Genomic DNA, 25,343 nt, shown 5'->3' on the forward strand with positions numbered 1-25,343 from the left:
GTCTCTAACACACTATATAGATATATATATATATAGATATATATATAGATATATATATATCTCCTTAAAATATCTGTAGAATTGAATTAAGGATGGCAAAAAAGAAGATAAAGAGAGAACTTCCATTGTAAAATCAAGGTTGCAGCAGGAAGGAGACGGTACCTTCATCCAGTGTAACTTAAGTTCACCCAGAGGAGACCATAATTACAGGGTTAAGGGAAACCATTAAAAATTGGTCTAGTACCCTGTAATTAGCAAAAATTGTAACTGTGAACTATAAATGTGCAAAGGGAGGAAGCAAATACCAGATAGCAGAAAGGGCTGCACCTGCAGAAGAGGGGCCCTGGGCAGGTACTGTGGCCTTCCTTTAGAGGAGCATAGCCATTGCCAACCCATAGTCAGGAAATAATTCCAATTTTGCATTCCCACATCGTCATCCAGTATTTCCCACTGGAACTGTAATGAAAAACTAGTGATCAATGGAGCCCAGGAGATGCTAGAACAGAGCTTAGCCTCCTAGGGCACACAGCTCTATATAGAGAAAAGCACAGGGAACAGAGAATATCAAACACAAGCACTATGCAGAGTTGTTGTTGATTTACCTCTTTCTTGTACTCAGTCTCATAAAATAAGCTCCCAGTTTTTCATCTGTTTAGAAAATAAGTATGAAATAGTCAATCATACCTGATATCATGTAACACTTGATAATTTGATAAGCACTTGTATATATATTATATTTATGTGATCCTCAAAACAGTCCTATGAAGTACACAGGGCAAGCATTATCCTGACTTTACAGATGAGGAATCTGAGACCTTAAGGAAAGAGGAACCTTGCCCAGAGTCACAAAGCTAGAGAGTGGCAGAACCAAAACCAGAAGGTATGCTTCCTAATACTCCAGTTCTTTCCACCATTGAATGCTGTCATGCTACTTATTCACAGTAGAAGAATAAAATTGACGTCCCTGTGAAAAAATCATTAACCAGCTTTTTTTCCAGGCTTTGCACAGAACCCAGAAGTAGTCAACAAACAAGACAAAAAGGAAAATAGAGAACAGTTGCCCATTCCATTCTCAAGAAATCACAAATAATGTCAGGGACAGAAGGAATGGAGTTTTTAGTAAATCATATTTTATATATCATCAAAAAGAAGGTGTTTCTAGATCCGTCTCCATCCATCTTCATGGTACCCAGGCCCAGGGAAGGCCTGGTCCATCCCACTGCCAGCAGACACTCGCCAGAGCTCAGGCTCCTGCACAGGACCACATCCTCGGACCAGAAGACCCACTCCAAAGCTCAGGCACAGCCCAGACCCAAGCCTAGGGAAGGCCTGGGCCCATCCCACCACCAGCAGACAGCTGCAGGTACTCAGGCTCCAGCACAGGATTGCTTCCGCACACCTGCATGGGACCCAGCCCCAGGGTAGGTCCTCATCCGCCACCCCCTCCCCACACCTGGGAGCCCAAGCCTAACCCACTTCCAACTTGGGACACTGCAGCTAACACCATAGCCCTCCCCACACAGTTGCCTTTAACATTTGACAACAGACAGGGCCTAGCAGCAGCTGCATCTCAGAGCAGGCATCCCAAAGACAGTGTAAGGTCCATCCTTTCAGCCCCATCTCTGACTTTGCACCCATCTTGGGGCACCTCCACTGCTATCTCAAGTTATCTCCACTGTTGCCGCCACCACCTTTAGTTGAAGTAGCATTCATCTAGGGACACCTGCAGTGTCTGGAAGCCCAACATAAAGGTGAGGTACAGATAATCTGCATGGATACTACAAGATTATAGTGTAGAAACTGTAATATCTCAGATCCATACAGCAAAAAAGGAAGACACAAATACAACATGAAAAAACAAGGGAGGAAAGTGCCCCAAACAAACCAGGGTACTACAATAAAAGAACCCATGGACAGCAAAATTGATGAAATGTCAGAAGGAGTTCAGAATGTTCATAATTAAAATGATTGTGAATTAAAGAATGACCTAAATGAGCAAATACAAGCAAAAATTGATCACTCCAACAAAGAGATAGGAGAGCAAGAAAGAGATAGAAACTCTGAAAAAAAAAAATCAGAAATCCTTGAAATGGATTTTCAAAACAAATAAAAAACTCAATAGAAAGCATCACCAACAGACTAGATCACTTGGAAGACAGAACATCAGATAATGAAGACAAAGTATATAATCTGGAAAATAAAGTTGACCACATAGTGAAGATAGTAAGAAACCATGAACAGAACATACAAGAATTATGGAATAGCATCAAAAGACCAAATCTGAGGGCTGGGGATGTGGCTCAAGCGGTAGCGTGCTTGCCTGGCATGCGCAGGGCACTGGGTTCGATCCTCAGTACCACATAAAAATAAAAAATAAAGATGTTGTGTCCACCAAAAACTAAAAAATAAATATTAAAAAATTCTCTCTCTCTCTCTCTCTCTCTCTCTCTCTCTCTCTCTCTCTCTCTCTCTTTCTCAAAAAAGAAAAGAAAGACCAAATCTAAGAGTTACTGGGATAGGAGAAAGCACAGAGTTTCAAACCAAAGGAATACACAATCTCTTCACTGAGATAATATCAGAAAATTTCCCAAGCATGAAGAATGAATTGGAAAATCAAATTCAAAAGGCTTACAGGATGCCAAATGTACAACATTACAACAGATCTACACCAAGGCACATTATAATGAAAATGCCTAGCATACAGAATAAGGATAGAATATTAAAGGCCACAAGAGAGAGGAATCAGATAACATAGAGGGAGAGATCAATTCGTATCTCAGCAGATTTTTCAAACCAGACCCTCAAAGCCACGAGATCATGAAACAACATATATCAAGTTATGAAAGATAATGAATGCCAACCAAGAATCTTATATCTAGCAAAATTAAGCTTTAGATTTGATGGTGAAATAAAAAACTTTCATGGTAAGCAAAAGTTAAAAGAATTTACAACTATAAAGCCTGCATACAGAACATCCTTGGCAAAATAGTTCATGAAGAAGAAATGAAAACAATGATGTAAATGAGCAGAGGGAGGTATTACACTTAAGGAAAAACTAATCAAAGGAGAAACCAAGTCAAGTCAAATAAATAAAAATGGCTGGGAATACAAATCATGTCTCAATAATAATCCTGAATGTTAATAGCCTAAACTCATAAATCAAAAGACATAGGCTAGCAGATTGGATCAAAAAAAAAAAAAAGACCCAACAATATGCTGCCTCCAAGAAATTCATCTCATAGGAAAAGACATCCACAGACTGAAGGTAAAAGGTTGGGAAAAATCATACACTCACATGGACTAAGGAAGCAAGAAGGGTTTTCCACCAAATATCAAACAAAGTAGACTTCAAGCTAAAGTTAATCAAAAGGAATATAAAAGGACACTACATACTGCTCAAGGGAATCATACACCAAAAAGACATAACAATTATAAATATATATACTCCAAACAATGCAGCATCAGTGTTCATCAAACAAACTCTTCTCAAGTTCAAGAATCAAATAGACTACAACACAATAATTCTAGTTGACTTTAACACATGTATTTCACCATTGGATAGATCTTCCAAACAAAAGCTGAACAAAGAAACTATAGAACTCCATAATACATATAATCAATAACTGATATATACATATAGAATATTTCATCCTTCAATGAGCAAATACACATTCTTCTCAGAAGTACATGGATCATTCTCTAAAATAGACCTTATACTACAAAGCAACTCTTAGCAAATACAAAAAAGTAGAGATACTACCCTGCATAATGGAATGAAACTAGAAAACAATGATAAAATAAATGAAACTACTCCAACACCTGGAGACTAAACAATATGCTACTGAATGAACAATGGGTTGCAAAAGACATCAAGGAGGAAATTAAAAAGTTCTCAGAGGTAAATGAGAACACTGATACAACATATCGAAACCTCTGGGACACTATGAAGGCAATACTAAGAGGAAAGTTCATTGCATGGAGTTCATTCCTTAAAAGAAGAAAAAGTCAATAAATGACCTAACATTACATCTCAAAGCCCTAGAAAAAGAAGAACAAATCAACACCAAAAGCACTAGAAAGGGGCTGGGTTGTGGCTCAGTGGTAGAGCGCTCGCCTGGCATGCACAGGGCACTGGGTTCGATCCTCAGCACCACATAAATATAAAATAAAAAATATTGTGTCCACCTAAAACCAAAAAATAAATATTTTTTAAAAAGCAGTAGAAGACAGGAAATAATTAAAACCAGAGCTGAAATCAATGAAATTGAAACAAAAGAAACAATTAAAAAGTTGGTTCTTTGAAAAAATAAATAAAATTGACAAACCCTTAGCCATGCTAATGAAGAGAAGGACAGATAAAACTCAAATTACTAACATACATGATGAAAAAGGAAATACCACAACAGACACTATAGAAATACAGAAGATAATCAGAAATTATTTTGAAAAAATGTACTCCAATAAAATAGAAAATATCAAAGGCATCAAAAACTTTCTAAAGTCATATGATTTGCCCAAATTGAATCAGGATGATACATGCAATTTAAACAGATCAATTTCAAGCAATGAAATAGAAGACACCATCAGAAGCTTACCAATCAAGAAAAGCCCAGGACCAGATAGATACACAGTTGAGTTCTACCTTTAATGAAGAAGTAATACCAATACTCCTCAAATTATTTTGTGAAATAGAAAAAGAGGGAGTACTTCTAGACTCATTCTATGATGCCTATATTCCAAAACCAGGCAAAGACACATCAAAGAAAGAAAACTTCAGACCAATATTTCTACTGAACATAGATGCAAAAATTCTCAATAAAATTCTGGCAAATCAAATACAAAAACATATCAAAAAGATAATGCACCACAATCAAGTGGGGTTCATCCCAGGGATGCAAGGTTGATTCAACATAAGGAAATCAATAAATGTAATTCATCACATCAATAGACTTAAAGATAAGAATCATTATCATCTCAATAGATGCAGAAAAAGCACCTCTTCATGTTCAAAACACTAGAAAAAGTAGGGATAATAGGAACATATCTCAACATTGTAAAAGCTATATATGCTAAAACTAGACCAACATCATTCTAAATGGAGAAAAATTGAAAGCATTCCCTCTAAAAACTGGAACAAGACAGGGATGCCCTCTTTCACCACTTCTATTTAACATAGCTCTTGAAACACTCACCAGAGCAATTAGACAGACAAAAGAAATTAAATGGATACAGATAGGAAAAGAAGAATTCAAATTAGCATATTTGCTGGTGATATGGTTCTATATCTAAAAGACCCAAAAAATTCCACAAGAAAACTTCTATAACTAATAAATGCATTCAGCAAAGTAGCAGGATAGAAAATCAACACCCATAAATTATATTTCTATATATCAGTAAAAAATCCTCTGAAAGGGATATGAGGAAAACTACCCCATTTACAGTAGCCTCAAAAAAATAAAATACTTGGGAATCAACTTAACAAAAGAGGTAAAAGACCTCTACAACAAAACTACAGAATACTAAAGAAAGAAATTAAAGAAGACCCTAGAAGTTGGAAAGATCTACTTTGTTCTTGGATAGGCAGAATTAATATTATCAAAATAACCATACTACCAAAAGCACTATACAGATTTAATACAATTCCAATCAAAATCCTAATGACATTCATCATAGAAAAAGAAATCATGAAATTCACCTGGAAAAATAAGAGACCCAGTATAGCTAAAGCAATCCTTAGCAAGAGTGAAGCAAGTGGCATCACTATACCAGACCTTAAACTATACTACAGAGAAATAGTAATAAAAACAGCATGGTATTGGCACCAAAATAGACTGGTAGACCAATGGTACAGAATAGAGGACATAGAGACAAACCCACATAACTATAGTTGTCTTGTATTAGACAAAGGCACCAAAAACATACATTGGAGAAAAGATAGCCTCTTTAACCAGTGGTGCTGGGAAAACTAGAAATCCATTTGCAACAAAATGAAATTCAACCCCTATCTCTCACCATGAATAAAACTCAACTCAAAATGATCGAGGACCTAGGAATTAAACCAGAAACCCTGCGTCTAATAGAAGAAAAAGTAGGCCCAAATTTCCAACATGTTGTATTAGGCCCCAACCTCCTTAGTAAAACTTCTATATCACAAGAATTAAAATCAAGAATCAATAAATGGGATGGATTCAAACTAAAAAGCTTCTCAGCAAAGGAAATAATCAGTGAGGTGAATAGAGAGCCTACATTTTGGGAGCAAATTTTTACCACTTGCACATCAGATAGAGTACTAATTTCTAGGATATATAAAGAACTCAAAAAACTTTACACACACCCACATACACAAAACCAAATAACCCAATCAATAAATGGGCCAAGGAACTGAACAGACACCTCCCAGAAGATGTTATAAAATCAATCAACAGACATATGAAAAATGTTCAACATCTCTAGCAATTATAGAAATGCAAATCAAAACGACTCTAAGATTTCATCTTACTCCAGTCAGAATGGCAGCTATTAAGAACACAAACAACAATAAGTGTGAGCGAGGATGTGGGGGAAAAGGCACACTCATACATTGCTGGTGGGACTTAAAATTGGTGCAGCCAATATGGAAAGCAGTATGGAGAATCCTCAGAAAACTGGGAATGGAACCACCATTTGACCCAGCTATCCCACTCCTTGGTCTATACCAAAAGGACTTAAAAACAGCGTAACTATAGGGACACAGCCACATCAATGTTTATAGCAGCACAATTCACAATAGCTAAACTGTGGAACCAACCTAGATGCCCTTCAGTTGATGAATGGTTAAAAAAAAAAACTGTGGTATATATATACAATGGAATACTATTCAGCATTAAAAGAGAATAAAATAATGGCATTTGCAGGTAAATGTATGGAGCTGGAGAATATAATGCTAAGTGAAGTTAGCCAATCCCACAAAACCAAATGCCAAATGTTTTCTCTTATATAAGGATACTGATTCATAATGGGGTTGGTGGGGAGGAGCATAGATGGATTAGATGAACTCTAGAGAGAGCAACCGGGAAAGAGTGGAAGGTATGTGACTCTACTTGGTGTACAATCAGAGATATGAAGATTTATGCTCTCTAGGTGTAATATGAATTGTAATGCATTCTGCTGTTTTACATAACAAATTAGAATAAAAAAAGAAAAAAATGATGACAATAGAATGAATCTAATTTGATTTCCCTATGTACACATATGAAATTACCTAAGTGAACCCCACCATTATGCCCACTTACAAGAATGGGGTTCTGATTAAAATAAGATACATCTTATGCTTGTATAATACTATCAAAATGGATTCTACTATCATGTATAACTAAGAAGAATCGATAAAATAAATAATTTTAAAATGATTTTTTTTAAAAAGAAGGTGATCACAATTAAAAATAAATAAATGAGTGGAAGAAAATTAGTAGAATAGAAGAAGGGGAACAGGGCAAGGACATGGGGGAAGGTGGTAGGAGCACCAGGACTGAAATGGAGTAAATTAAATTCCATGCAATGATGATTATGTCAAAATGAACACAACTATACATGCAACTATAATGCACTAATAAAAGCATAAAAAGAAAGTGTTCAGTGGAGGAAAAAACATTCAAAAGAAATAAAAATTGGGGGAAATTAGGACACTATTTAAAGAATATAATTGTTTGGGGGATGCTGGAGCAAATATAAGAAAATCACAGCCCCTTCATAATCCCCATGCCACAAAAAGACCAAGTTCACCAAAATTGAGAGGTATATCTTCTCTGTTTTGCTTCTCTCTTTCGGCCACACTCCTGTATAGTTACATATCCTTTGAGAATTTGAGAAGCAGTCAAGGGTGATTTCTATGTCCCAAATACAGGAGTAGTAGGGAGTACAGCAAAACAGCTCATTTTTAAAAGTCTAATTGAGAACTCTCCATTCTTAGTAATCTATTGCAAAAAATTCAGCTACTTACAACGGAAGAAAGTAACCTCCAAATATATCCATTTATTCTAAATCTAGTTCACTAATGTATAAACTACTCTCTCAGCTATGGTTCTGTGGTTGCAAGCAACAGAAACGGATTTGCTAATTTTAAAAGGACTGTTAAAGGGCAAATCCATGGCAGACTAGAAAATAAGTTTGGAAACCATTAATAACCAATATGGACATAAAGGCCAGGAAACAGGGATCTCATAGCAGATATTATCAGATCAGAGTATCCATCTAGGACAAAGAAGAAACCTTTAGCTAAAGATCCAAATTCAAAGAAGGAACATCCACTTAACCAAGCTTGAGGCTAAGTTTAAGCTTCTGATTACAGTTCCACTAAACTAACCATCTCTAAAAGAAATAAAAGTGCTATAAAGGGAAAACAAATATAGGATAGGCCTTTCCTCAAAATTTCCTTAAGAATCTAACTAGCAGCAGATCATGGATTTCTTAAGACTATAATTTCCTAAAATTACATTAATAGTTGACCTCACACAACCAAAGAAGGTGTTTTCTTTGATGCCTACAAAATTTCAAACTGAGAACTCTTCATCTCTACAAGTCTTACTTCCCATATTACCTGAAAGTTCCTTTCCATTTGATTCCTAAAGATAAAGTAGATTTGCTCTTGTTTGGTAATAAAAAACTCATTTTGAAAACATTATCCTGAAGCTTTTACAAAGAATAAAATTCTCAAAATATCTAATGAATAAATTCATAAGGATGCTTCTGGGTCTGCTACTGCTAATAATGATGATGATGATGATGATAGTAATATTAACAAGAGGAGCATCAGCTAACATCTACTAACCACTTATCATGTTATAAGCCCTTGACACATAATAACTCATTTAATTAACACAATCATGTAGCAGACAACATTATTATCTCCATTTCACAGATTAGGAAACTGATATACAAAGAGAATGAATAATTTGTCCGTGGTCTATTATCCAACTGGAGACTAAACTCATGGCTGATTTAAGAGTACCAAGGCAACAAAGGATTTTCATTGAAGTAGGGAAAACAGATGTGTCAATGTGAAAACACTCTCCAAGAGGAATATGAGTACCATAGCTATTTATAAAGACCACAAAGTTTTCAAGATGTCTACATCACCATTAACTCCAATATGTCATGAGCACTTATTTCTAGGAGTTACCAAGTACTGCTTTATTCCAAGAAGTGGTGCAATTTTCCAGAGATACATAATCTAAATGGTTAGAAATAAGTATCTACCTCTTAAGATAGTATTTTCTACATTAATAGCCAGTTACTAATTATAGCAAAATTCAAAACGAACCAGCTATCATGCACCAGATTTTGGCCCTCCCAAAGTAAACTCTTAAAATGAGAGTTTGTGTGACTCACAGTTTGATTATTCAAAAGGGGGTTTCTCCAATATCTCTGTAAAATTCTTCTTTACTCTCAAACCGAAGTAGATTTGTCATAAAGTTAGGAAAAACTTAAAATATAAGGTAAATCAAAATGGCTTTTTTCATCTTTAACTAAAGTGGTCATGGTCATGATTGCTGTAATAAAAATGACAGAAAAAAAAACCTAAAATTGTCAAAAACATAATTGATGATGAAAACAAATGTAAAATTATGGCATATTTCACCCTGGCCACCAAAGACTCTTGATGAAACGGCAGCCCTATAATTCCCCACAATGAATTCTCTAAATTAAAACACTTCATGCAGAACAGAAATTAAACAATGAATCAAAGAACAATGCTGTACCGAGGTGTGCTTATAAATACACCTAGCAAAGAGGAAACAATTACATTTTCCATGTAAAAACCAACTCAATGGTAATGTTTCACAGAAGGCTGAATAGGTATTTTTCCCATTGCTCAAACTTGGAAGTTCATTTCCTGTAATTCACTTAAGATCCAGAGTGACTGGGTAGAATGCAATTAGCTACACCAACCTGGCTGGCTTTCTCTTTTCTACAATACTAGCTCCACCAGGCAATTGCACAACTGACTTTCATGATAAATTTCATCCAACCCAATTGAAATGCCACTCTGCATTTTATTTTAAATGCTTTATCTGGCCAGCTGGTTTTATTTAACTATTGACCAGAAATGGAACAAGTGCATTCTTTTTCCATCTAGCATTAATCTTAGTAAACTTAGCTCCATTGGAACGTCTTAACTGCTGAGAAGAAAGCCAAAGTCAGCAAGCATACCACTGCATTTGGCTACCCTCAGCACATCATTTCATTTCCTCCCGTTCTCTGCTAACTATTGCTCAGCACTTTTGCCTATGAGGGAGGACAAGCAGGTGGTTAAGGAAGTTGTCCTGTCAGCTATATCTTTAATCCAAGTGTTTAAATCTCTGAATAAAAGAAAAATCAATATTGTAAAGGCAATGTTTGTCAAGGCCATATAATAAATACTCTTACCTTTACAGACCGTTCTGGATGGATTTCCCTTCTTTGCTGAGTTTCAAAGCTACAAAAAGACAGAAACAAAAAACTGAGGAGTTCACAAGTAAAACACAAAATGTTTTCTTTCCATGTTTCTAAATAGAATTTCCATGTTTCATGGTATGTAGTATCAAATAACCATCAAACAAACCATTGATAAAATCAGTAATCAAATAAACCATTATGCCTCATATCCCCTGCCCAAGAGACCAATAAGAGACAGTCTGCTATGGCTTGGATTTGGTATGAGAATCCTCTAAGGCTTCATGTATTGAAGTTTAATTCCCCACTCTGAGGTGTTAAGAGGGTGGAAACTTAAACTGTTTATAGTATTTAGAGATGGGAGCTTTGGAAAGTCATTAGGGTAAGACAAGGTTATTAGGGCAGAAACTCCATGATTGAATCTGATAATTTTATAAGAAGAGGAAGAGAGACCAGAGAGACATACATAGACACTTGCACTGCTTGTCTCTTGCCATATGATGCTGTACACAACTTCCAAACTCTGCCAGCAAAAAGGCCCATCGCCAGATGTGGCTCTTTGACCTTGTGCTTAAATAGCAAAGGGAGATAAGTAGAGTAGAAGAAAGGGTCCGGGGGAGGGAGGAGAGGAAATACTAGGGAATGATATTGGCCAAATTATATCATGTGCATGCATGAATACGTAACAACAAATCCCACCATTATGTATGACCATAATGTACCAATACAAAATATGGGAGAAAAATAAACATTTTTATATAACTTGTCTGGTCTGTGATATTATGTTATTAGTAATAGAAAATAGGCTGGTACACAGTTATTCATGGCTTGGATATAGTATGAGTATCTTCTAAGGCTTCATGTATTGAAGTTTAATTCCCACTCTGAGGTGTTAAGAGGGTACACACTTCTGTCCAGAACAGAGTCACACAAATCTAGACAAATCTACAGTCACATCTTTTAGGACATGAACATCTCAACAGGGGAATGGTTTACAAAGTGTAGACATGAAAATCAAACTAGACATTAGTATGGTACATGTAATCTGACCAAGCATTTATTTTCTTATTCATTTTGCATCCGCCTCACATGTTCCATTTCCACTTCCCTGAAAAAGTTTTATTTGGGGGAGCCTATTCAGTTTATATGAGGTGCCTGATCCTTCAGTCCAGACATCGCCACTGGTCTCTGTGCTTGCAGGCACAACATACTTTCACGAGGTAGGGTGCAGTCTTTTCTCAAAAGAAACTTGCAAAGCAGAAAGCTACTTCACATTTCCAATCAAATCTCTCCTTGTTAATTTCAGCTCCCTGACCAAAATATGCTATATGCACTGACCACTCACATATCAACATGAACTATGAAATGATACTGTTAAGCAATAGTAATAACTTAAGCTTTGAAGAAGCAGATTCTATAGGGACTCAACATTACTCATATGGTAGTTCTATGAACAGAATTGGAACATGCCCTTTACCTCATTCTGGGCTAGATTCCAACATCTCCTAAAGGATCAGTAGTTGGGAATGACCAAATACTCCTTTTTTTTCCCAAGGTTCTTCCCCCTCAACACATACCTTCAATATCCTGAATGACTGCTTTAGCTCTTATGGGGCTATTTCCCTCCATATTCCTCTATCCTAACAAAGAACTCATTATCCCTGATGCATGACCACCAAAGAACAGGTAAGACTTATGGGCTATGATATAAATCTTAGAATACTAATGCAGAACAAAAGGCCTCTCCATGGAAAAGCATCAAAAATGTTTCCACCCTTATTACATGGGATGCAATAATTTGTGAAAGAATAGATAAAATAGCAAGATATTATACTTTGTGAAATCAGAAATGGTTTTTGTCTGAATCATGGAGATTAGGCTGAATCCCTTTCCACTTCAAACACATAGATATGCTAAACAACATTTAGTGATGAATAAATAAACAGAGAGGATGGAAGACAGGGTTTCTCTTTAAAAACATACCAAGGGCTGGGGCTGGGGCCCAGTGGCAGAGCACTTGCCTAGCATGTGTGAGGCACTGGGTTCCTTACTTAGCACTGCATACAAAAATAAATAAACAAATGTTGTCCATCTACAACTACAAAAATTTTTTAAAAAAAAAGCAAAGTAAGATCTCCATGAGATAAATACAAGCATGTCACACTTCAGATACATCAGAATGAAGCCAAGAAATACCAAAGATAGAAGAGCCAGAGAGGAAAAGAAAAAAAAAGATTTCTTGCAAAAGATCATGGCATTCATAAAAGTAAGAGCTGGGCAGCAAAGGAATAGCATGTTCAAAGTGCTAAGGGAAAAAAAGTTCAACCAATATTCTATACCCATGGTAAACTTACCATTCCAAAAGGGCACAGGCATAAGGACATTATGTGGAGGGGGGAGTGTTAACATTCACATAGTTTACTTTGCTAAAAGAAATACTAAAAGACATAATTGAATAATGAACTGATCCCACACAGAAGGAGTGGGGAATAGAAGCCATTGAAAAACTGAGAAACTGGCAAACATGGTGGTAAATCTAGTGAATTTAATAATAAATAATGATTATTGCTGAATAATTATTAATCCCTGGTTGTAAATAAGGGGGAAGTCAATGATAATAACAACTAATATTTAGGGTTTGCAAATAAAGTGAAACTGTGTGGTTTGCCACAATCATATGGAACGAAGAAAGGGAGAATAAATAGGAGGAAGAGAGATATGATTAAGTTGCTAAAGATACTGGTTACTCTGCTAATTCACTTATTAAAGATAACCAGCATTTCTTTCTCTGTGAAGCCAAAAACCCTAGCACAAATGCTCACAGAGATTCATACAAGAATGTTCACAGAAGTCTTGCTGGGATGGCAAAAAGTGCTGAAAACAACACAACATCTGTCAACAGTACAACAAACACATTTTTAAAGATTCATACAATGGAATATTATACAAATTTGAAAAATCAGTGAAACCATTACCTGCATCAATGGTGTAAGAGAAAAAAATTATAGAGGGCCATACATAATGTTATTCCATGTATACAACATTCCAAAAAAGCAAAAACAAATACCATATAGTTTAGAATTCAACATGAATGGCAAGAAAAAAAAGCAAAGAAATGATTTACACAGAATTAAGGCAATCTTGAAAGGAGATGTAATAGGTGAGAAGCACTGGGGGCATTTTGGAATAGGATAACGCTTTATTTTCTTGGCTTAGAAAAAGGTATTGGGATGATCAGTTTATCATTTTCTTTAAAGTATGTATGTACATTTTCAAAAATTATTTTGTACAAATATGTAACAACAAATCCCATCCTTATACAAATATGATGCACCAATAAAAATGTGGAAAAAAAGATTGAAGAAATAGAAAAAAATTATTTTGTATGTATTCTCTATTTTAATTTAAAAACACATAAGAGTTATCACCAAGAGTAGAACAAAAAAAGAATAGAAATTTCCAAATCAATGATGGAAATAAAATGAAATAAAGTGAATTCTCCAGAGAATACTAGAATGGAAGGGGGAAAGAAGCAAAGAAAAACAAGGTGAGTATAAAGTGGAAAAAAAAAAGTATTTCAAATAAGTTTAAATACATCAGTAAACAGAACAAACAGATTAAATATCTGTAAAAATTAAAAATTTGCCAGTTCAGGTTTTTAAAAAAAATATCTTGCTATGTGATGTTTTAAGAAATACATCTAAACATGAAGAAAGCTTTAAAGGAAAAGTATGAAAAACCATACACCACGCAAATTGGAACCATGAGAGTGCTAATGGAAATAAACTTATATTAGGTAAAATTGAAGTTAGCTATTGCTACATAACTAATTGCTCAAAAATTAGTAACTTAAATAAATAATTTATTATCTCTCATGGCTTCTATGGATCAAGAATCTGAAAGACCATTTTTCTTCATGCTACAATGCCCATGGCCTTAGCTGGAAGACTTAAAAGTTAGGGACTAGAATCATCTGAAGGCTAATTCCTTCCCATATCTGCCAGCTATTGTTGAGGGTTAGCCAAGACCATAGCTGGACTACCAGCTAGAATACCCACACATGGCCTCCCCACATGTCTTGGGTCTCCTCAAAACATGGCACTGAATTCCAAAGACAAGAGTTCCAAGAAAGACAGGAAGATGCTGTATTGTTTAAGCCTCAGGCTTAAAAATCACATAACACTATTTACACTGCACTCACTGGTCAGCAAGCATAGCCACAAACCCCTCTCCTAGCTCAAACGAAGAGAAGAAAGATACACACATCTCCAAGTGGAAGCACAGCCAATCACATTGTAAGAAGAGTACATGGGACTAGGTAAATGTGTCGGTGTCATCATGTTTGGAAACCACGATTCGCCTCAACTTTCTTTACAAGCATCTGTGGAACATAAGCAAAAACATGACTATTAGGCTATGAGGGTGGTCTCAAAAAATACAAAAACTTTTCTTATCAGACTGCACTAAAGATGGAAAGCAATTCAAAATGAGATTTTAAAAATACGTTTAAAAATTAGTTAGTTTCCCTTTCTTAACTGGGGCTGAACAAGTCCCAAATCCATTGACCAAATCCCACTGCATTAGGGTCCATATCTGGAGTCCTAGAAAATCACTAGTCTGGTTGGGGATAAACTGGATTTGAAGTGTCCTTGAGACATCTAAAAGACAACATCCAGGTAAGCAATTAAATATGCTGGTCTGTAGTTTAGAGAGGGGACCAGAGAGTGAGGAGCTCTCTAAAAGCAGGAAGTAATGACAGTTGTAAATATGGATATAGGTGTCCAGGGAGATGGTATCCAGCAGAAAGAGAAAGGAACCTACAGCTGATTCTTGAGGAAGTTCAACATGTAATAGTTGTGATGAGGAGGGTGAATCCTACACAGAGAAAGAATGGCTGCCAAAGAAGTTAAACAAAAATCTCAAGCATCACAGAAAGGTCAAGTGTATAGATACCAAAAATGTCCAATATGAAAGTCACTGAGGAATTCAGCAAGAACTAATGGAGACAGAATGCACTTTAGAGGAGGTTAAAAAAGAAGTGGAAGTCATTAAAGGAAGACTATGAATAAAGACAATCTTGACAAGTGACTGTGTAAAAATAGGTAGCAAATGGAGGACAGGGAACTGAAAGAGGGTTTATTCATACAGTTTTTAACATAAACACCCTGAGCATGTGTCAGGGTGATAAGGTGGTCCATTTAAGACAAGGAAGCTAAATGTACGGGAGAGAGAAAGAGAAAAAGGTAACTAATCCTGAAGGTTCCCAAGAAGGTTGGAAAAGTCAGCTAGGGAGACTGGTCTTAAATAAAGCTTTGGTCTAACGCTAAGCATTTAATATCTTCTAATAAACATTCATGCTGTCACCTTAAAGTATTACTTTCTCAGGTGTTTGTTTTCTCTCCTCAATTAGAATCTAAGCTCTTTAAAACCTGTGGGCTTTATTATTCAAACCAACCTACCTTATTTACACACTTCAAGCCCCTGATTCTATGCCACCACCCATAGTCATTCAATAAATACTTTTGTTCTTTTTTTATTGCATTCTTGATATACATGAAGCAATTATTATGGTTGTTGGGGTTTGGCAGTACTAGAACTTGAACTCAGGGGCTTGAGCATAAGAGCCTTCTACAACTGAGTTATATCCACATCCCCCATTCAATAAATACTTGTTGAATAAACAAGTCCATATGGATTTTACAGTCTTTGTGTGCATCTCTGGTGCCTGAAAATGTGTGTGTAGGTGTGTATGCACGGTGAGCGCACATATGTTTGCTCTAATTATTCGAAGTGGGAGCAAATCCCAAAAGTTTTTGTTCCTGTGCCAAAGTACATGCTCCAGCCAAAAATCAGGAAAGCCGCTCAAGCCTCCCTCTCTTTCCCATGTTTTTCTTGACTCCAAAATTCAAGAACCTAAACTACAGGCCACAAAAAAAAAAAAAAAAAAAAAAAAAAAAATTCACCTATAGCTCCAATGTTAACACCACTTCTTACACTCCTCAGGCCCAACTCCCCCACAGTTTGTTCTAGGGCAGACAATCTCTATGTCCTTCATATGACCTTCTGCAAAACATAAATTAGATTTAAATGAATCCAAATAGGTTTGGGCTTCTGCTGCTCCTAAAAGAAATCAACATGGAAGCAGAGCAGAACAGGCCAATAACACACTGATTTATCCTGGTTTTCAAATCTTACAAATCCCAAACCCTTCAATCCATGGTCCAGCACCCAGCTCCCTTAAAAACTGATATGAATTTAAAGAAACATCTTTCCCAAATATAGAAACCTGCTTTGATTGTGATTCATCTTCTCCCATTTGAAAACTATTACTGGAAACCATCCAACCGCACCTTGCCTAAGGGAAGATTGCCTGGAACTGAGGGATTTGCCTCCATTGTTAAGTTCCGCAGACCTCACCTGACTTAAATGCCACGTTGAAGGATTGGTTATTGACCTTTAAGTCTTTAACAATTATCTACATACCTAGGAAAGAGTCTGTGCATTCAGGTACAAGAATGAAGACACTGAATAAATTCAGCCCTGATTTTCATTTTTATGCGACATTCAGTGAGCTGTTACTGCAGACAAATTATTGCAACATTCTTTCAAATGATAGCCAATTTCCAACTACCAGAAGATTCTTAAACCTCTTTCTAAAAACTTTTTCTACATATCAGTGAGAACCAGGCAGTTGGAAAACATAGCCCTGGTTAAACTACCTGATGATAAATGACTATTTTAAGCACATGGGATTATTTGAGAATCTGCATACTGACTTCACAAGATATAGCAGGAAAGACTCAAAAACCTGACACTTCTTGGATATATTCTTAGAAGTTTTATATCCATTTATACATATTTCTTATTGAATTCTTTGAAAATTTAGATACATTTAGAGTTCAGAGGGGGTAACCGGAATAATTTTTAATTTTGTGATAAGCCTGGAAAATGAGCCAATATTGTCAAAATAAGTATATATAAGGCTTTCCACTAGACCATAAGTTCAAGAATAATACGGACCATGTCTCACTTGTTCTATGCTTAATCTACATCCTCTAGGACAGTGACTAGCATGTAAGATACACTCAATAAAATTTGCTTTATAAATGTGGAGAAAAAAGAATTTAGTTTTCATTATTATTAAATGTGAACAATGATTAGGAATTCTAAAGCTAGTTTTGTGCTTTGTTCTTGTTTTTTTTTTTTTTTTCCATCTCTTATTTTGGACTTGAGACTTCCATAAAATTAAAAGACCTATCTCCACAGAAGCCTGCCTTTCAGTAGCCTCACACATGCATGCACATGTACACACAAACACCCCACACCCTTGTCACACCTGTTCAATACTGTCATATTTGCCAAGTATTGGAAAAGTAAATTTACCAGGTAGCACAAGATCTAGAAAATCATTAAGTGACATCTGTGGAACAGAATACCAATCAGCCAATAATTAGCATCTGAAAATTCATAGAATTACAGACAAATCAAATTCCATGAAATCTCAAGGAGCATGACCTGAGTTGGTTTGGTGCCCTGACAATGGTGGGGGGTGGGGGTCAATGAATCATCTGACCACCAGACAGGACTAGAAAGTACTAGACTAACCCCAGGGGGGAGACACTATGACAATGTGACATTTGCACAGGGATGCCCTAACATGGCCCCAGTATGTTTTCTCAGAATGGGATGACATTTTAAGTTAAACAGCTCTGTTCCCAATAGCACAGGCCCTCCCCAAGCTCTACTAGCCTGAATTTAAGAAAAGGAGGTTCATTTTAGGGAGAAACTAAGATTATGCAGATACAGTGTTAAAATAATCCATTTTTAAAAGAGGCCAAACCAGATATTCAGTGTTTAACTTCATTCTTTACCTCTCCATCATTACATAGATTGCAGATAGCCTTAGTCTGAAAATCCACTCTCATTCAAGCAAACTCCTAATCCTAGAGCATCCTCAATGGATACTTTTCAATGCATGCTGAAACCAGTTCAAAAGTTGTGCTACTGAGAGGCATGGAGAGTGACTGTCAGTGCCCTGTGGCCTCACCAAACCCCTGCTGCCTGGAACTGCTGTCCACATGCTAGTTAGTCCAAGGGCACACGGCCACCGCTGTTACCACTGCCTCCAGCCTATCTAAGGTCACCTTTCTTGCATGACTGCCTCCTCTTTCTAAAGGAAGGAAACAGAGAGGTTGGAGAATGAATGCCAACTCCCATTTCGTTTCTGCAGTTGCCAGTTCTACCCCCCACAACTTGAGGAAAGCACCCTAAAGAAGGAGTCCGAGATGAGTGGTCCGACCTCCTACCAGACTGGGGGTAAATGCCCTGCCTCTACCACGTGGCCTGTGTGTGCCAGCTGGATGTGCATCCCCCCACCCTAAGCAGAGAGTGACTGTTCAGCCTGGCCCCCGCTCCACTGCAGGTCAGGCAACAGTCTGTGCTCCTACTGGCTCCTGGCCCAGTGCTCAAATGGCCCAGCTACGTCACTGTGGAGAGGGAGTCTGGTTGTGCCCTCCTCTGAACTCTCCATCTGGAAGATTCTCTGGCCTCCTTCCCTCTCATTTTTATTCTGACAGACACTGCTGGACAGGGAAACTCAGAGCAGCCCAAAGTTCATCTTCCCTTCCCCGCTTCTCGGCTGGTATAATCACAGGGGCAGAACAAGGTTGGCATGGACCAGGATGCCAGGAATTAAAAGAGGGTCCCTGACCACTGGACCACATTAGTCCTGCCTTCCAAAGTCTTAATTAGTCCTCCTCCGCCTGGCACACCCACTTGTCTCTGGAACCCACAGAGGTGACAGAGTAAGATGCCGTGCTCACAGCAAGGATTCAACAAAATATTGGTTGAGGATGGCGGTCACAATGCCTGCTGGCACATGGCTTTGCAAAAACAGTTTCGAGGTCTGGGCACCAGCAGCAAGATTTCTGCTTCCCTTTCTAATGCAGAGTTCTACTAGCATTATTCTGAGTGATATTCAGCCACAGAGCTCAATTTGGAAGCAAAATGATCTTAACAAACAGTGGCAGACTTGACAGACAGGCTGCTGAGCCTAGGGACCAAAACAAAGGATGCAAAGCAAAAGAAAGGAAGGGTTTATGGCAAAAGGAAGACAGGAAATGAACTCGGCATAGAGAAACGAGAAGGGTATAGCACTAGATAACTCAATTCTACAACTCTGAACTGAGCTGGGAGCATAACAGATTCGGGGGTGGGAACGATGAGGGGGAAATCAAGGAAAAGGAACAGGGCAGCATCTGTTTAGAATTTTGATGCTGACACAGACACAGGGCTAGCATGGAATAGATTCGACAGTAACATTTGAGAAGGTCCAAAAAACAATGAGTCTTAATTCTGTCCTGTTCTGCACCTCTTGAATTATAGTGACACACCAAAATTTGCTATTTTTCTAAGAGGACATTGACAGATACAATGGAAACTCTGAATACATTTTTCCCCTCTGCATTCATTATCACTGGCCCTTTTCCACAGGCCTATTGCAGACTAAATTGGATTTTGGATCACTGGTACTGAGGCGCTGCAATTAATTAACAATAGAAACATAATATTTACATCCAGGCCTAACAACATCTGACATTTAAACTATTCTGCCAGTCGGGCAAATTCCATTCGACAAATTTTCATTTTAATGAACATGACAGGCCACAGTTTACATGATAGGCCAAGAAACAGAACAGAGTTGATCTCTTGGCATGTGCTTTCAAGGACTGGCCATGCTGCAGGAGAAATAGGCTGGGAGACTGTCAGAATATCAGAGAGACCTGATCCCTAGTTCTACCCAAACAGACCAAGGGCATACCAGCCCATGTCCCTCCCCAAAGATCCTAGGATGAAACTGTCCTTGTTATGCAAGCTCACAATTAAACACTTACTGTCCCTTATGATCCACTGGATAATTTTTCTATCTTTGGGCTGCTGACATTTTTTTTGGGGGGGTACTAAAATCCCTTAGTCCTTCCTAATTAAAAAGTGATAAACGTTTTGCAAGGCATCCAATAATGTGCAAAGTACACAAGAGTTGGAACTGATGCAGCTTTTTCCGTTGGCACAAGACTGGCCTTCCTTATTTTGCCAGATGGTGTATCTCAGTAAGTCCCCATTCCCTGACTCAAGTGAGGGGCATTGTCAATCCAATGCTAAAGCTGAGACTGTCTTTAAATGCTATCTTATTTTGCATTATACTAACACCATGGGCATAACATTTATTCTTGCTGAAACTTTCACAGCTAAAGAAGTTTCATTCTTCTATGACTCATTATTCAAGCTAACCGAAGATGATACAGATGATGAGAAAATTCCACACCCATAAGAACCATGTGCATTTGCTGGTGACCAATGTTAGAGAGCAGATCTCCCAACCTGACTCCTCCTCAGGGGCTACTGGTCTAAAGGACACTAGGTGAAATAGTGTGGATATTTCCAAACCCATCTCTACTACCCTAGAAACACAGATGTGAAGGATCGAAATGAAGACAAAAAAGCAAACCATACATTACAAGGCAGATACAAGCTTAACAGATGCAGGAAACAAAGTGAAACCCTAACATTGAATTGTTGAGAAGACCCCTTCTTATTGTAAGGGCCATACAAGTCTAGTTCACATGCCTAAAACATGCCTTATCTCCCAGCTTTTATGTCAATTCAAAAGGACTGAAATAAAGTTCCATTTTAAAAGTAATGTTCTTAGAGTATGGATTTGGCTTCAGGGTTACAATCTCAACAAATGAAACAGCTACCTTCACAGAGATTTGTCTTTAAGTTGTGTCTCTACATCCTAAATGGTAACTATGTTATTTCAGATATGGCCACAATACCAGAACATTAAGCACCAATAGGATGAGCTGGGCTTGTGGCTCAGTGGTAGAGTGCTTGCCTAGCATGCATGAGGCACTGGGTATGATTCTTAGCACTGTATATAAATAAACAAAAGATCCATCAACAACCAAAAAAACAATTTTTTTTCAAGTACTGGCATGATGATAGCATTTCTGCTATCGATCTCAATTTAGAATCAGTAAGACTTCACTTATGTGAAATCACATGTGGACAGACACACACCAATTACAATAACCATCACAGTTCATGGCTTTACATGCATCCACTCATGTATAACACCATAAGTTACATTAAGAAGTCTGTTATAAACTAAAGAAAGGGTGATTACAGTTAACTAACCTTCCTAAAAGGTGAAGTCCAAGGTTGTAGGCATGTAAGTGGCAGAGCTGAGGTACAAATCCAACACTGTCTCCCTCCAGAGTCTGTGCTCTACACAACACAGTGGCATATGACGGCATCCACCACGGAGAAGGCAAGAAGGAATTGATTCCTTTTGGCAATAGTCAAAATATCTTTTAAATATCAGGTATAAAACATTTTCAGACCACCAGATGCTTATTTAATTTTTGAAAAATCAATTTTATGGAGATGCTATGAGTAGTTACATGTTTGTGAGCGGCTGGTTATATTCTTGAAAAAGTAGAAGCCTGTAGATCTAAAAATGTCTTTCTGAAAACCAGGGGGGAAAATAAAACCCTAACCAGAGTGAATGAAAAATGTTTGACAGTACACAAATAAATAGAATCTGTAACTTCAACATGCCTTTGTTGCGGCACAAATGGTCATATCAAATTCTGAACACAAAAGATTTAACATGCTTATTGTTGTAAACAAAGGCATTTGGTTAAATGAAAGTCCCATCAAAGCTTAATAAGTGAATTCAAGTGAACACAAAGTAAAGGGTTATATACTTTCTGTGGTTTCAGTAATAGCTAATCTAATAATGGTAAATGGAAGGTTATTGTTGATTCCTTTGCCTCTGTTTCATATTAGATAAAGCAACCTGGCAGTTACAGTACTTTAGAGTTTTATTCGACTAAATGATTTTAAAGCTATCTCAAAATATAACGAAGTCATGACTTGAATGACTGCTGAATTGTACCTTGCTTTCTGTCACTACATTAGAACTTTCACCAGTGTTAAGTAAAAAGCTTCCGTTGAACTAAAACAATTCTATAAAGCACATTTCTATCTTCAGAACCAAACCATTTAGAAGGCAAAGTGTCATTGATACAGTATTATCTGATATTCCGTTTCACCAGGGCTGAGCTTGTAAAATTTCAACTATAAGAGCAGTCAAGTGTTATTTATTTCTTCTGATCCTAAACTCGGGAACAGTAGACTTTCTCTGCCTAATGATTTTTTCATAGCACATTTCCAATTTTCTACTACAGTTTATTGATCTGGAATACTAAAATGGTTTTCCTCCCTGGCTAAAGAACACAAAGCCTATGCCCAGGGTCCCGTGGGATGAAGCTCCAAAGACAATCGTGGTGGCATCTCATCAGGCAGCTGAGGGGCAGTAATATGAACCAAGGAACCAAGGCATTGTCCTTACTGAAATGAGGTGCTGATTCAATCTTGGGTCTTTTCATAACAGGAAACACATGCTGAGCCTCTGCAATTGGAGATGAGGTTCAACACCTTCAGCTAAGAGCCAAGAGTTGCCCTTCACAAAGGCAGTCTATTTTCCTGCATTTTCCCCTCATGCCCTGATAGGGTTACTTTCAATTACCCTGATAGCCCAGGAGGAAAAATATCCTTCTCTCCATATTTCATTCACATAATAAGAATCTGCAAGCTGTTCTGTATGACAGATGAGGACTGTGTGCTGAAGCAACTTGTTCCGCCTGTCAGCCTCCAAGAACCCACTGCGATGAGATACAATTGTGATGACATTACTAGAGAAGAAGTGAGTCAAATACATGGTCACTTTAAAACAGAATGTCAACTATTCTTTCTACTTCAGTAATTTGATGCAGTGGTATTCAAAACACACATACATATACAATATACACAGAGAGAAAAAGAAAGAAGAGTTCCCTATCATTATCTTAGTGTCCACACACACACAACACAAATGCAAACATTGCTAAGATGATTGTTCCGCATGCTCTTAAGTGACTTTTTCAGCCTCCAGCCAATTAGCCAAGAAACGTTTATTAAGCATCTAGTAGGAGCCAGACACTGAAGTAGGTACTGGTGGTAGAACACTGAAAGCAGACACAGCCCCTTGCCCTCGTAGCATTCACAGTCAAGAGTAAAGGACAAACATTAACATGCAATTGAGATTAAAGTAATAAAGGTTGCAAAAAAATGAAATACAAGGTACTAAGGGAGCTTGCAACAAAAAAAGTAATCCAGTCTTATGGGTTAGAAAAGGTTTCCCTGTGGAAGAGCTGGTCAAGTCCAGGTTTCAAGTGTAATTGGAGATAGCAATGGAGGATGAGGGGAAGAGGGCCAAGCACAGGGCTTTTCTCTTTAAAATGTCTCTTTTCAAAGAAACCATTCTGATAAAAGCAGCAAGATGCAGTAGAAAGCCTAATGGACTAAAGAAAGCCATAGAGTCTACCACTGGGAGTAATTATCTATTCTCTATTTTAACCCCTCATTTAAAAATTTAATTAATTTTTAAAATTTTTAAACATTAGTGTAACTCTGTCCTATCTTGCCACTTAAGGGCAAAAGTTAATCATAATCACAATTTCTTGCTGATCTACATATTAAGGTAGATCTTATTTTTAAAAATCTAATTTATATTGACTGTACTGACTAAAACCCATGGGTTATTTTTAAAAATATGTTTTGACAGCAGTGAAACTTGTAACACATACAATATTGAGAGCATGAATTTGCTCAGGGTACAAGTACATGGAAATTAACAGAAGCAGTTGGTAAATTTAATTTAGAAAAAAAGTAAAAAGATTGCTTATCCTGATTTGAATATATATTTATTGAAACATCACACTGTACCTGATAATTATGTACAAGTATGTGCCTGCTTAAAGAATTAATAAATTAATAAAAAGACCACCAATTAATGCCACAATGGGTAGAAATGAAGAAGAAAAGTAGTCCCTTCTCCAACATTTGGTCATAAAAATCCTATTTTTTCTGCATAAAATTGTTTGGATTATTATTCATCTCTCACAGTACACAATTTTTTCCATGGGATCAAAAAACTGGAAAAGAGAGGGAAATCCAGACATATTTATGAATATGTTTGCCCTTTCTACTAAACCCCAGAGTATGCCATTTGGATTATTTTCTTTCCAAACTCAAAGTCCATCTCCAGAATCCAAAAATAATAAAAATTGCATTGGCATAACTGATGGTTGAATTTGGTCCTAAAAACTCAATGACTGTGTAGGGCAACTAATATAGGGAGTTGTTTTTTTCTTAATGTGTTTAGCTGTTAACATCAGCAATGACTTAGGTGACTACTTTAAAATGAACACAATTCATAGCTATAGTAAAGAAACAGACTGTATGAACCATGAGAATTAAGTTTACTTCTATAGTGTGAAGGGTAGCAGAATATGCCATCCCCAAATATGCCTATTTGGCATAAAACAAAGCACTTTAAAAAATAGCAAGCACAAGAAGAATGTTCTGACCCTCCCCCTTTACTCTTGAAAGCAAGAGCTAAAACTCTCAATGGAAAAACTGTCCTCCCTATAGGAAAAGGAAACTAATATTCTTGTAAGGACCAGAAATTGAACCAATAGAATACTGTATGAACAAACCTTGTTATGCTAACCTTTATCTTCCTAGTCACTTCTTCACCCAATTAACTTCCTTAACCCAAGCCCCTGTGCATTGTCACATTTTCACAATCTACTGCGCTCGCTCTCTCTCTCTCTCTCTCTCTCTCTCTCTCTCTCTCTCTCTCTCTCTAATTCAGCATATAAGTACTCAACCCTAATTTCATCTGTGGGCCCCTGTTTCCTTAGAGGGCTCCTATGCCACAAAAATTTATATTAATTAAATGCAAGTGCTTTTTTCCCTATGAATCTATCATATGTCAATTTAATTCTCAGAACTAATCAAATCCGTAAAAAGGTAAAGGTAGAATT

General features: G+C 37.1%; 1 protein-coding gene across 3 annotated transcripts in view; it reads right to left on the reverse strand.

Annotated features, from left to right (window-relative positions):
* FHIT (fragile histidine triad diadenosine triphosphatase) overlaps window positions 1-25,343 on the reverse strand; it is a 1,488,252-nt gene that overhangs the window by 1,430,059 nt on the left and 32,850 nt on the right. For 2 of the 3 annotated variants that reach the window (XR_014020926.1, XM_081285106.1), the window contains exon 2: window positions 10,405-10,453. The gene's annotated coding sequence lies outside the window, so the exon portion shown is untranslated. Of the gene's footprint in view, window positions 1-602; window positions 649-10,404; window positions 10,454-25,343 lie in introns of all 3 variants that reach the window. The other variant, XM_081285107.1, reaches the window with a different exon arrangement.

Source organism: Spermophilus citellus (genome assembly GCF_964194105.1).
Source record: "Spermophilus citellus genome assembly, chromosome: 3".
Classification (NCBI taxonomy): Eukaryota; Metazoa; Chordata; class Mammalia; order Rodentia; family Sciuridae; genus Spermophilus; species Spermophilus citellus.